This window comes from Carassius gibelio, chromosome A4 (genome assembly GCF_023724105.1).
Source record: "Carassius gibelio isolate Cgi1373 ecotype wild population from Czech Republic chromosome A4, carGib1.2-hapl.c, whole genome shotgun sequence".
In the NCBI taxonomy this organism is placed as follows: domain Eukaryota; kingdom Metazoa; phylum Chordata; class Actinopteri; order Cypriniformes; family Cyprinidae; genus Carassius; species Carassius gibelio.
The window spans coordinates 26,561,078-26,575,663 of NC_068374.1; the positions used below are offsets into that span (position 1 = coordinate 26,561,078).

The 14,586-nt window shown below is 37.0% G+C and overlaps 1 protein-coding gene across 2 annotated transcripts in view; it reads left to right on the plus strand.

Annotated features, from left to right (window-relative positions):
- The first annotated feature begins 10,654 nt into the window (after window positions 1-10,654).
- LOC127975219 (plasma membrane calcium-transporting ATPase 1) overlaps window positions 10,655-14,586 on the plus strand; it is a 41,484-nt gene continuing 37,552 nt past the window's right edge. For both annotated transcript variants that reach the window (XM_052579108.1, XM_052579117.1), the window contains exons 1-2: window positions 10,655-10,900; window positions 11,350-11,454. The gene's annotated coding sequence lies outside the window, so the exon portion shown is untranslated. The remainder of the gene's footprint in view (window positions 10,901-11,349; window positions 11,455-14,586) is intronic.

Below are 14,586 nucleotides of genomic sequence, written 5' to 3' on the forward strand. Positions count from 1 at the left end.
GCAGGGTTGTCTTGCCCTGGCAACCAAAAACACACTCCTTTTGTGACATTTCGCGACGCTCTCGCTCTGATCAGTGATTGTCTGTGCTCAGCCTCTCATTGCTCTGCTATACGGGAGTGCGCGCTCTTCCGGCAGACGCGCCCTTAGCACCCATATAAGTAAATTCCGCTCCATCTAACATCACACAGAGCCATACTCGAAAAAAACTTTCAGAAACTTGTGACAAACCGGAAGGAGTATTTTTGGAACAGAAATACTCCTTCAAACATACAACTTAATTTTTGAAACTTTGTCCATGTTTAGCATGGGAATCCAACTCTTTAACAGTGTAAAAAACTCAGTATGCATGAAATAGCATTTCACCCCCCCTTTAAATGGAAATTTAGCATTAGATCAATGGATGAGTGAATGGATGACAAACAGCTAATAAAAACATCACAGTAATCCACATGACTCCAGTCCATCAATTAACATCTTGTGAATTCAAAAGCTGCATGTTTGTAAGAAACAAATCAACTCTTATTCTGACGGCACCCATTCACTGCAGAAGATCAACTGGTGAACAAGTGATGTAATGTTACATTTCTCCAAATATGTTCGTCTAAAGAAGCAAACTCACCTATATTTTGGGTAGCTTTAGTACATTTTGAGCGAATTTTCATTTTTGTGGGTGGAGAATTCCTTTAATGCAGCACAAAATGCTGTGTAGGCAACTGATTCTACTTTATGCAGATGTCAGTTATTAACACTACTGTGTCTTTTGGACACTAGTGTTAGTTATAATTAGCTCTGTCTGTTTGTAATTTGTTTGGTGGTTTTCAGGGAGTGCCCTGTGCGTGTGTGTGTGTGTGTGGGCATGTTTTTGTGACATATCAGGACACAACTTTGTATAATGACATGGGTATGACACAGGTATTACCAGGAGAGGGTGACTTATGAGGACATAACCCATGTCCCCATTTTTCAAAACGCTTATAAATCATACAGAATGAGGTTTTTTTTGAGAAAGTAAAAATGCACAAAGTTTCCTGTGAGGGTTAGGGTTAGGGGTAGGGTTGGTGAAGGGCCATAGAATATACAGTTTCTACATTATAAAAACCATTACGCCTATGGGATGTCCCCACTTTTCACAAAAACAAACGTGTGTGTGTGTGTTTGTATTTTGACAGTATCAATACACACAGACTGCCAATCAGTCATTTACATATCAGGAGAAATCACATGTATGTCGTATCAAATGCTCATGCTCAGCTCTTTTCTTCTGTTTCTTCACAGCAGGTGCATGCATATACACTCACATGCACACGGGTGGTACATGTTGCCTGCCTACCATGCTGGGTTTGAGATGACTGTTGCCATTCATGTCCTGCATTGACTCCTCTCACCCTGGGTTTTTTTTTATTAATATCTCAGACACCGTATGTTTTCAGTTCGAGGGCTTGTTTAATTTTAATGAGCCTCAGGCATGTGTCTCTTAGTTATTTATAAAATGATTTTTGCTCACAGGCATTACAAACAGCACCAAATCCCATATCAGTATTCCTTTCTTTCTCTCTCTCTCTCTCTCTCTCTCTCTCTCTCTCTCTCTCTCTCTTTCTCTCCCTCCTACACCTGCATTTAAAGAGGCAGATGGAGTGTCCTAGCTTGTAGTCTTTGTTTATTCTTGATAGAGTTAGATAGATTCTTGAAGAGGTTATGAATTATTACAGGTCGGCTAATATTCCAACAAATCATTCACAACTAAAGCCAAACAAAAAGTGTTTAACAAAATGTGTAATGCAAAAAATTTTTTTTTTTACATAATACATTTACTTGATATAAAATTGCATATGCTAATTAGATGTAGTTCAGTAAAATCTAAGAGGTGAAAGTCATATAAATAGTTTTCTTTTGTTTAAAGAATAAAACTAATATATTTAGTGAGGTTTATGCTTTAATCAAGTAAGAAAAATAGAAAACATAATTTAACATATAGAAATCTTATTTTAAACAGTTGTGCAGAAAGAATTGTTTGTATTTTTATTTATTTATTTTTAGTAAATGAATCTGTAGGTTTAAATATTTCATTTGGGGCAAAATGAGAGACGCACACACACTCACAATCAGCTAAAAGTTTGGAATAATTCAGATTTAATTTTTTTTTTTTTCAAATAGGGATGGCAGGGGAGCAAGTGTAAGAAGAATAGTAGGTCATTCTAAAGACGTGACACTTATTTTAAGGACTTGTGACAAAAGTAACTGCACGGTGAACCTGGGGATTTTATTAAAACATTCCATTCTACTTAGTGTTATGTTTCCCAGAGACTTGATCATGTATAAAGTGATGAATTGTGAGATATTAAAATAATGCCTGTGTGCTCAAAGTAGGTTCCATCTTGCTGTCTGCAGGTTTGTGTGGAGGAACTGAATCAAATTTAGGTCAAGATGGTTGAATGATGGTGTCTGACCCTTCAGCTGTCAGGCTCAGTCACTTCAGATTAACACACGTCTGTTTAATATATTTTGCTGATAATAGCATATTCTGTCTATATGAATGACATGTGTAGGATTGTAGAAATATACTGTGAGTGATGTAGACAGGGCCGTTGCTAGGAATTCTGGGCCCTGTGTACTGAATTTGCTACAGGCCCCCCTCAAAATCATGTTCAGTAAAATGTAGCATTCAGGGTTGAACTGGGGTTCCAAATTGGCCTTGGAAAAACCAAGCCCATCTGGCCCACAAATTCCCCCTTAAATGTTTTGTTGGGGCATAGGGCCTTAAATTAGAGTAAATAAATGAATAAATAAATCAGGACAGAAATGAATACTGATAAATATTACTGAATTCACGACAAATGCAACAAACTTAATAATGAAATTATTTATTTATTTATTTATTTCACATAATAAAGCACTTGACAGTAAAGCACTGACTTTGATCTAGACTGTTGGAAAGTTACTGCTAATAAATTCTGTCATCATTTCCTCACCCTCATATGTCATTCCAAACGACCTTCTTCTGTTGAAGAATGTTACCAAACCATTTTGGTTACCCTTGATTTCTACATGGACACAAATTTCTTAAATGATGTTCCACAGAATAAATAAATTTCCCCTTTTCCCCCCACTAGAGATGCCCCTGGATGTGGATCTGCCCAATATGGTGAAAAAAGATAATTCAGCTCTGAAGTAAAAACCTAACTTCTGACAAATATTATATCACTGGTTCTTTAATTTGTTTGCTTTAAATATTTTAAAAATGTAATACCTTTTCGACTCAATACAGTACCAAAATTGTTAATCATATGAAAATAAATAAAAAATATCCTTTAAATCAAACATTTAAAATTGATTAATATTATTATAAAATGCTCATCCCCAACAATATGCAAAATGGTTTACATACGGTTTGAGTGTTTGGTTTTAAAATGTTTTGGCAATAATAATCTTTTTTATTTTATTTAAATATGTATTTTAATAATTGACAATGAAATAAATATGCCTAAAATATGCAAAGTAATGAATACACAGTTTTAATTGCGCAAAGGTTATTACAGCTAAATAAAACAAAAACCACAAAACAATAACATTTAACTGAATTAATTAAATCATTTAACATTAAAAAGTAAACAATTTCAGTTAGCTGTCCAGGCAACATTTCTTAGTTTTATTTAGTTTAATTTTATTTACTAAACTAAAATGAAATGAAAACAGAAAATATAAAAATAAAAAGTAATTCTAAATATGAATTAAAAATATATATTGTAATATCTCAGTTATACTAAAACGACCTTTTTGTGTCAAGCAACCAATTAAGCTACAGGGGCTACAGTTTTGGGAACTGTCTTGGGAACTATCTTTATAGCCTTCAGCAGTTTTGATTCTCTATTAGCCCTTCCATGTCCATTTCTGCTGCTCCAGTTTCCCAGTATGCAACTGGAGTTTAATTTAAAGCCATTAAGTTCAAGGGCATTGGCCTGCCAGAGTGTCACCTCCCAACGGTCACTGTCATGAATCATATGAGACCTTACTCTTATCATAACCAAACAGATTGATTTGGGATGTGTTTGCCAGCCAGGTGAATCATGGGTAATATTAAGAGATTCATTCTTGTCGTTCATTAGTGATCTGTCCCTCAGTGTTCAGCCCTGTTGCACAGCTATGATTCATCTGGTGGAGACGCAGGGGAAAGGGTCATGTGACACATAAGGTGACTGCACCGTCTCATTTAAGCATGACAGCTGAGAAATTTTGCTTTGGAATTAAATTTGGAAGATAAAAAGGAGCCTTATTCCCTGAGTTGAGGTTTGATGGATGGGGCAGTGGTGGGCAATCTCTTAACACTAAATGGATCTCCAGGATCAATTTCCCCCAGGGTGACAGAGTTAACTAATCAGTGTATGCAAGTCTTGATTGCATTTTGTGACCAAGTTTTGCCACAGGGGAAGCACAGGATAGGAACACGTTCACTCTGGGACCCCAAGCGAGGGCCATTATTGCAGTACTTGTCATTTCAAGAGCAACACGTCAGAATGTTGAGTCTATGACGCTCTATTGAGGGACCGGTTACTATATGGTACAATAAAAAGGATATACACATGCAGCATGGCCTCCCCACTGCACAGACATGCCACTGAGTTGAGCAGACAGGATGCATCCTCCTCTGACCTTTCTCTTAATCGCTCCCCTCCATATTCGTCTCTCTCCTCTCCCAGCTGATCCACTGTGTTTGAAGTCGGACATCAGAAGCCTTGAAAGCTTTTCCCATCCTGTATTGTTCATTTATTCATTCTTTTGTTTTTCATTATGCATTAACTCCTGAATGCGTCACCAAAGTGTCCAAACTGCTTTGCGCAAACACGCCCCCACATACACACTTACTGTCATGCAGGGAACACTGTCGGGACAAAACTGAGGAGCAGTAAACTAACTGAACTTTTTCTGTAACAGGCTACTTTACCAGCTTGTAGAGTAACAACCAAGTGCTGTATCTCAGTTCTTAATGTCAGAGCTAAAAGAAAAAAGACACTCTCCTAATCTGTGATTTCTTTCTCTTATATGCAGTCCTTGAAAGTCTGATTCATTCTAGTGAATCAGTTCATTATAAATGGTCCTTTCTTTCGCATCTAGCCTTGGAAATTCTGATTAGTTGTAGTGAATTACTTCATCCTTTTAAGGTCTTCCATCTTATACTGTATGTAGTTTAAGAAAAAAAAAACTGTTTCATTCTAGTTAATTGGTTCATCCTAAATGGATTTTCCCTTTCAAAAGTCTGAATCGTTCAAGTGAATTGGTTCATTCTAAACTGTTCTTTTCTTTCATATTTGGCGTTAGAAAATCTGATTTATTCTAGTGAATTGGTTAAACCTCGATGGCTTTCTCTCTCATATGCAGTTCTGGAAAGTCTGAATGTTTTTTTTTTTTTTGTGAATGAACACCTTCTTTCCATTATATTTAGTGCCGGAAAGTCTGATTCATTGTAGCGAATCAGTTCATCCTAAATGGACCTTTTCTCATACTGTATGAAGCATTGGAATGTCTGATTCATTTTAGTGAATCAGTTAATCCTAAATTGTCCTCCCTCTTATACTCTATGTAGAGTTGGAAAAGTCTGAATCATTCTAATGAATCGTTCATCCCAAGTGGACCAAGTGGAAAGTCTGTCTGATTGATTCTAATTATAATCGTTCATTTAAACAAACATGATTCACAAGTTGAAGTTCTTGTGCAATATATTAGGATTTTAACTCAAGTATGCAAATCATTGTGTTTTATTGTATTTATTATTGAAGTTTGATACTGTTCCCCTAACTGAGAAACCTGTCCTTGTCCTTTTTTTATGTCTCTGATATAAAAATAAATTATAACACATTGTTTCAATATAGTTTAGGTAAATACTTCTTCAAAATATGATTAGCTTGTAGCTCAGTAAGTTACACTTTCAAAGTAGTTTCCATAACAGTGCCTTTAAGTTACAGATGATATAATATGAAGGTGTTATGTCTGAGGGTACCCCTAAAGGTAAAATTCATGCATTTTGCTGAGGGTACCCCTAAAGGTAAAATTTTTGCACATTTTATCTGGCACTTTACTCCACGGAGACTGAACTGATTCTGTCTCTGCCATCTGGCCAGTTTCTGTCCATCCAAAGGATGTTTGCAGGAGCCATATTACCCAATGCCAAGACTTATATAATCACCTGTACCAAGATAGACAGTTGGTGTATCCAAATAATCAATGTCATATTTTCCTAGATTTTAATATCTATGTATTAATTTATGATTATGATTATTGTAATAATCCTCATAATTGAATGCATGTTTAAATGAGGCGTTTTAGGAGGGCGTGCACTTTTAGAAAGAATATCCCTTTGGGTTTGAGACTTTAGTCTTTGCAACTTTTGGGATCTTATCTCTGCATGAACAGCTTGTCACACTCCAAAGAAAAAGGAAAATTAGAAAATTGCATCATATGACGCCTTTGAAAATTTTCACTTAATCATTTCACTCTCACTTCATTTGTTATTCCTTCTTCTAAAATTGATCTCTGACATTTACTCGACTGCCTGGATCACACTGCATCAGTGATGGATCATTCGTTTCGTCCCCACACTACTGACTCGAACGATCCATGACCTCCTTGCCACAGCTGTGCTCAGGACGTGCTGCCTGAAATGAATGGGTGTTTTAGGGGGTGTGAAAGTTTTACTTAGATGGAGCCAGTGAAGGGGGTGGGCAGTCGTACCTGCTGGTATCTGAGGGTCCTGCCTCGTGGGTCCGCAGCATTCCAAACACCTGTGTCTCTGAAGATAAAATTCAGCAGAAACACTTACAGTAAGTGTTTTTCCATTGTTTGAATGGAACACCCGAGACTTCTTTCCATGTAAAAGTAAACATTGTCTCTCGCTCACTAGACAGATGTACAACACCCCTTGCTGTTTTATCAACGTTAGGCCAAGTATCTGTCTACCGGTTCAAATTAAGAAATACAGACATGTGGTCTTGCAGTAAGTTTGCAGATAAACCATGCGCTCACATCAAGGCCACTCAAGAGTCTGTTACTCTTCCTTGCCAAGCCCCGGATAGATGATACAAATATCTTTTTCTAAACTAGGGTGGTCATTTCCTTTTCTTTATAAATTATAGCTGCCTCCATTTCCTGTTTTTAGCCGCTTGGACCTCACGTTCATTTTTTTCTATTACCTTTTACGTTTTTTGAAGTTGAGAGGAGATGAGGTCGTGGAGTTTTTCTATCCCACTTCATCCTCAGGTTACTCACCGTTCTCATTCATTATTTGTTGACTGTTTTATAATGAATGACCAGGTACAATGCGCACGGCTGCTGAAGCCACCATCAGCCCTGCCTCACAGATCTCTGACCCACATAGAGATGCGTACATCACAGTTGAAGATGACCACAACAGCTCGATTTAATGAAATTTCCAAGTGGGTGGACATTGGTAATTTAGTGGATGTTTAGTCTGTGCCTACTCTCAAATGCCATTGGGAATGTGTATAAGGAATTCCTTATCCTTTATGAGTCAGTGTCCATTTTACACAGTGTAATGCATAGCTGCGCAATTAACTGTAATACTAATATATTTAATTTTGCTACATTTAACATCATAAGATTTTAACTGCACTATAATCTCACAGATAATGGTTCCTTTTTTCCACAGTACCCTGCACACAAGACTGCGTCAAGTCATCTTCTTGAGATTATAAGTAGTGTTCAGAAGGTTGGTGCAATCGTTTAATATCCATTTTTAAGCTGTTTTACCATCTATCTATAATTAATATCCAATAAAATATTTTCTGTGACTATTACCCATTTTTTATGTGTTATGTATTTTGCAAGATTTATAATCAGGCTATGAGGAAGAATTTTCTATAGTTTAATTCCTAAAAGGCTCAGTTAAAAAAAAAGGCAAAAAGTGAGATCAGTAGGTTTACAACTGGAACGAAAGGTGTGCTGTTATTAGATTGCATAGTGACTATTCTGAGTGGTTACATAACTGTTATTTTGCAGATGCTGAAGGTGAGGTCAACAGAGACAAACAGAAAGAGCATTGTGGAGGACAGAAATGGTGGCGCTCAATGTAAGATGAGGAAGATGTTGATTTGGATGCATGCTTGATCTACAGCGAGGACTAGTGTCTGCTGGGACACATCATTGCATGTGTCATTTACTGCAAATCTTCAGCTTAACATAGATATTGTATTTTAAAATGTCTTGTTTTCTAACTTTTTCTATGTTTTAGATTCGATTTATTATTTCCACAAATAAAGATAAACAATTCATTATTGGTTAAACTTCTTTAGGTGGTGGGGGTCAACCAACCAATCAAGTCACTCACCTGGAAGGGTTTTTGGTGGGATATGTTTTGAATGTAACTAATCAAGTCACTTTGCTATAAGTCTTTTGGACAGGATAAATTTTAAGTTTACCTATTACATTTTTTTTTGAAGAAAGTCTGTGTGCTCAGCTTTCTGATTTGGGGGAGGGTTTAGTTTCACAGCAACCGATCCAGTTGAAGGTGAGGGAAGGGTACAATGGCACACAGGTGTGAACACTAGAGTGGAACACTTGTCATGTCAACCAATGGCCACTGCATGGAAGAATACCTTAGTAACATACATAACATCCAAATTGGTATATATTTTGCATTAAACAGACTATACTGTGGTATTTCCCAAATGTGATGCCTATTTAATATGTCATGTGGTTTTTAATGCAGGTTCATCTTATTTATGCTGTAGAACTGATTGTGAAAGAGCCACCCTGGCTGTTATATGTCCTCAGAATCTCGTCTCTTGTTTACTGTTAACTCCACTGTTGTGGAGAAAGAACAGGTTTGTCTTCTTTACAACAAACACAGAAAGAACACAGCCATCAAATTCTCCAGCTGATTAGCAGCACTCGCCTTCCTTACAAACAAGATTTCTGCCCTTATTTAGGCCTTTCTTCAAGCCGTTTCTTCAGGCAAAGCTCTGGGTAGTGTAGTTTTTGCCGTCTTTCCACAAAGTTTGACAGGCTGGAGGTTCTTGTTTGACAGGAGGATGTAAATGACCATTGGATTCCAGCTGGCCTGCATCACACAGCCAGACGATCAACAGAACGGGAGCTAGTTTCAGCCTGCGCCGTTTACACTCACCATCGCCATGACCAAGTGGCAACATTATGGCTTCTGGGGGTTAGTGATGGAAGAATGTGTCAGTTGTTGCTGTGAAGCATAGTTTTTTTTTCCATCATGTACAGTACATAGACGCTGCTACTGGTTTGAATAACCAGAATAACAAATCTTTAGTCTTTTTTTTTTCTTTACATGATTTTTCATTTGCACAGCAACCAAAATAATATTGACACTTAATGTTTTGTGACTATTTAGGCGTGAAAGGAAATGAGGAAATTAAGTCACAGATATTTGCTGTCAAAAAGGCTGGTTTATTTAAAACTTGTGTTGCTTAATGGATATTAATGGAACTGACCCATAGTATCTTTTCATTCGGGTGTTAACCTGAAAATCTTTTCTCCGTGTATGATGAAATATGTTTAACCTGTTTTAAGGTTTGGCAGTGACTTTCCAAACAGGGATGTGTTTTTTTTGTTGTTTTTTTTTGTCTTAGTGCTTTTACACCTTCAGGGTGTTTAGGCTTGTGAAATCTGGATACATCGTGAAATATAATGGAAGTATTGGTGAAGTATTTTCAGAATAATTAAATTTTATATATATATATTTACATTATAAGAACCCTTATTAAGAACCCCTATGGCAATATTTATTTTATTCTTTAAAATTCTCGAAATTACGTCTTCTTGCTCTTAAAATTTTTTATTTTAAAAAGTTGAATCAAAAAGAGACCATTAGGTTTAGCAACTTTATGACATCTGAACTTTTTTGCCATGTATGACTCAAGATGCCATGTAAAGGACAGTGATTTATCATTCCCCACATGCTGGCCAAGCAAAACAAAAGGGCATATACAACAGAACCAGTATGGTGGGTTTACAAATCACCACTGGCAGCCTACGTCTGTTTCGATGCCATCAGGTTACCATTATGAACATCCCAGTCCAATTTTCTGTCCCAGAAGATATGATGGATTCTAACAATAACCAAACACTGCAAAAATGCTATTATTAAATATAGAACCCCAATCTGAGGATGAAAACAGTCACCCATGCTCTGAACTTACTGCACTCAATGCTGTATACAAATAAAACAGAGTAAAGTATGTAAATGTATGTAAAGTGTATGTAAATGAAGTAACTGATACAAGGAAACAAAAGCAAAAATAGAATAGCAAAGAAAAGCCAGCAAAAAGGGCATTTATAGTGAGTGGGGGAAATTAAACCGGTTACACATCTAAGATTGGCCATGATTGCAGTCTAAATGTAAGAAAAAAAATATTTATATATGGGCTAACATGAAAGTATCTTTTAATAAACTGCTCTCAGTCATTAGGTTTATTTATACCCACAGTGCCTGGGTAGCTCCGCCCACAGTTAAATCCCATTGGTCTAAAATCATGCTCCTCATAGATGTATACTAAATGGTTTGATTGCAAGCGTACCGAGTCAGTTTCTTTTTCTGATGTGGGTCTACACTGTTTTTTATTTTTTTATTTTTTTATCACAAGATATTATAATGGCACAATAGAGTGCAGATATGCTGAGGGTTGGCATGATTATAGTGTAAATTCAAGCTCCAGTTGACTGTATTCTCTCTTTTGTAGTAGAATCGCTGATCCTTGCTTTGTTTCATTCTAAGCTCTGACTGGCCCATGAGATCACAACCGTTGAGCATCGATAGGAAAGAAGCTACAAATCTGAATTTCTGAAGAAGAATGAATCTCTTTTTAAAGTATAGGCCATCGTTTGGCTACACTAGTAGTCACTTCTCCTGTTCCAGTGGTCAGAGGTAGGAAAATTTCAGCTCTTAAAATGGTTGTGGTCTAGTTTCAGTGCTGTACCATTTTTCACTTCACTTTCCACTTTCTCCCTGCTCTGTTTATGGGTTAACCACATGGTTGCTCATTCATTCAGCACAGCACAGTGCATGTGAAGCATATGTGTGCCTCAACACTGGAGTTAAACAAGTTGATTACAATGGCAAGGTGTGCATCACAACGATGTAGAGATTCGAAAAGTAACACTCCATCATATGACTAGAAATTGAGAGAATTGTAACTTTTTCTGCAACAAGCTAAAAAAAAGTGCAGTCACATTTACAACACCTCTGAGGTCAGGAGGACCATTACCTGTTACAGATGAGGGGGCATGTGTTTGTGTTACTGGACTTTAGGGTGTGAAGGCCCACTGTATTACCCCATTTCCTCTTCTTCTCTTTGCCCTTTTGGCTCACATCAGGTATAAAGTCCATGGGAAAAGGAAGAGAGCGAGATGAAAGGGCGCCTAGTTCCCACAAGAGCTGTTCCGATTCACAACAATCCATAACTCACTTAACCAGTTCAGGTCAGTCAAGGGTTTGCTTTATTTTTCTGAGTTTTTTAACACTGGAGCCAGACAGGCAATTTGCTAACAAAACAAGGTGAAAATGACACATTAGTACATCTGTTTCAAGCAATTTGGTAATACAGACACTGCCAACCTACAGGCTCTCCATTTAAACATAAACATATATATATATATATTATTTATATATATATATATATATATATATATATATATATATATATATATATATATATATATATATACAGTATTGTTCAAAATAATAGCAGTACAATGTGACTAACCAGAATAATCAAGGTTTTTCGTATATTTTTTTATTGCTACGTGGCAAACAAGTTACCAGTAGGTTCAGTAGATTCTCAGAAAACAAACGAGACCCAGCATTCATGATATGCACGCTCTTAAGGCTGTGCAATTGGGCAATTAGTTGAATTAGTTGAAAGGGGCGTGTTCAAAAAAATAGCAGTGTGGCATTCAATCACTGAGGTCATCAATTTTGTGAAGAAACCGGTGTGAATCAGGTGGCCCCTATTTAAGGATGAAGCCAACACTTGTTGAACATGCATTTGAAAGCTGAGGAAAATGGGTCGTTCAAGACATTGTTCAGAAGAACAGCGTACTTTGATTAAAAAGTTGATTAGAGAGGGGAAAACCTATAAAGAGGTGCAAAAAATGATAGGCTGTTCAGCTAAAATGATCTCCAATGCCTTAAAATGGAGAGCAAAACCAGAGAGACGTGGAAGAAAACGGAAGACAACCATCAAAATGGATAGAAGAATAACCAGAATGGCAAAGGCTCAGCCAATGATCACCTCCAGGATGATCAAAGACAGTCTGGAGTTACCTGTAAGTACTGTGACAGTTAGAAGACGTCTGTGTGAAGCTAATCTATTTCAAGAATCCCCCGCAAAGTCCCTCTGTTAAAAAAAAGGCATGTGCAGAAGAGGTTACAATTTGCCAAAGAACACATCAACTGGCCTAAAGAGAAATGGAGGAACATTTTTTGGACTGATGAGAGTAAAATTGTTCTTTTTGGGTCCAAGGGCCACAGGCAGTTTGTGAGACGACCCCCAAACTCTGAATTCAAGCCACAGTACACAGTGAAGACAGTGAAGCATGGAGGTGCAAGCATCATGATATGGGCATGTTTCTCCTACTATGGTGTTGGGCCTATTTATCGCATACCAGGGATCATGGATCAGTTTGCATATGTTAAAATACTTGAAGAGGTCATGTTGCCCTATGCTGAAGAGGACATGCCCTTGAAATGGTTGTTTCAACAAGACAATGACCCAAAACACACTAGTAAACGGGCAAAGTCTTGGTTCCAAACCAACAAAATTAATGTTATGGAGTGGCCAGCCCAATCTCCAGACCTTAATCCAATTGAGAACTTGTGGGGTGATATCAAAAATGCTGTTTCTGAAGCAAAACCAAGAAATGTGAATGAATTGTGGAATGTTGTTAAAGAATCATGGAGTGGAATAACAGCTGAGAGGTGCCACAAGTTGGTTGACTCCATGCCACACAGATGTGAAGCAGTTTTAAAAAACTGTGGTCATACAACTAAATATTAGTTTAGTGATTCACAGGATTGCTAAATCCCAAAAAAAAAAAAAATGTTTGTACAAAATAGTTTTGAGTTTGTACGGTCAAAGGTAGACACTGCTATTTTTTTGAACACACCCCTTTCAACTAATTGCCCAATTGCACAGCCTTAAGAGCGTGCATATCATGAATGCTGGGTCTTGTTTGTTTTCTGACAATCTACTGAACCTACTGGTAACTTGTTTGCCACGTAGCAATAAAAAATATACTAAAAACCTTGATTATTCTGGTTAGTCACATTGTACTGCTATTATTTTGAACAATACTGTATATATATATATATATATATATTATATATTATAATTAAAATCTGAATATGATAGTAATTTTTCAATTAATACACTATTTGGCCTAGGTGTGTTGATTTATATAGGCCACTTTTTCTATGTAAATTTGCACTAGACTTTTGAAAGGAATATTCTGGGGTCAAAAGTTGACATAAAAATGACATAATTTGTGGCATAATACTATGACAAAAAAATAAAATAAAAAAATCACACTTTCTCTACAAGACAGCAAATTTGGGTTACAGCAAGGCACAAGTGAATGGGACCAATCCAAAAAAATATTAAATAAAATACAAACCTAATTAGAATTTTTTTTAACATTAAATCACATTAATGTGTATTGTTATATATATGTTAGTGTAAAAAAAGTTACTAAACATTTTTTTTGCTAAACTTATATTCTCCCAAAAAAATAAAAAACAGACCTCATTTACTTGTTTTGCCTTGCTGTAACCTTGATTTTGTCTCTTTTTAATGAAAAGTGGGATGTCAAAATAATTTTTTTGAGCCACACATTCTTTTCGACTAAGCTTCACTTGTATTGAACCCGGAATATTCCACCCTCACTCTAAATATCCATGGTGGTTAATTGACCTTCTTTGAAAAGGCCTTCTCCTTCCATTACACAACATACACAAACACACTCAAACATGTCAGATCTTTACATGGAAATAGTTTGGTTTGGAATCAGAGGATATTGGGGCACTTCTGTAGCCCTCGGAATTAGGGATGTCCTCTCATATATATACGCATACACACTGGGCACTTCAGGTAAATTATTTTTTGCAAGTGGAAACTCCCCCCCAACCCCCCAGAGGCCCGGCAGTCAGTCCAGTGCTGACTAAGAGCGTTGTCTGTGTTTTTGACCCCAACATGCCCCCCCCAATCCACCACACACACACACACACATGTACACACTGTACAGCTGTAGTCTTTCTCCACTGGGCCATACACCTCTGAGCTCCTGCTGTAAATTCCACTGCAAACACAAACATACCCCTGCTGAAAGTGGACTAACATCTTTCTTGCGGCCTTATTTTTCAATGTTATACTTTAACATATCCATAACCCCACCCAGGATGCAGTTATACTCATTGACGCATCATCAGACTCCATTATGTGTGCTTTGCGGGACACACTTTGAGCGAACGTTATTTCTACCCTCTCATGGAAAATAAGCCAGCACTGTCGCTCTGTCAGTGAGGGGAGTTTATTGTTGACTTAATTGAGGAGTCTT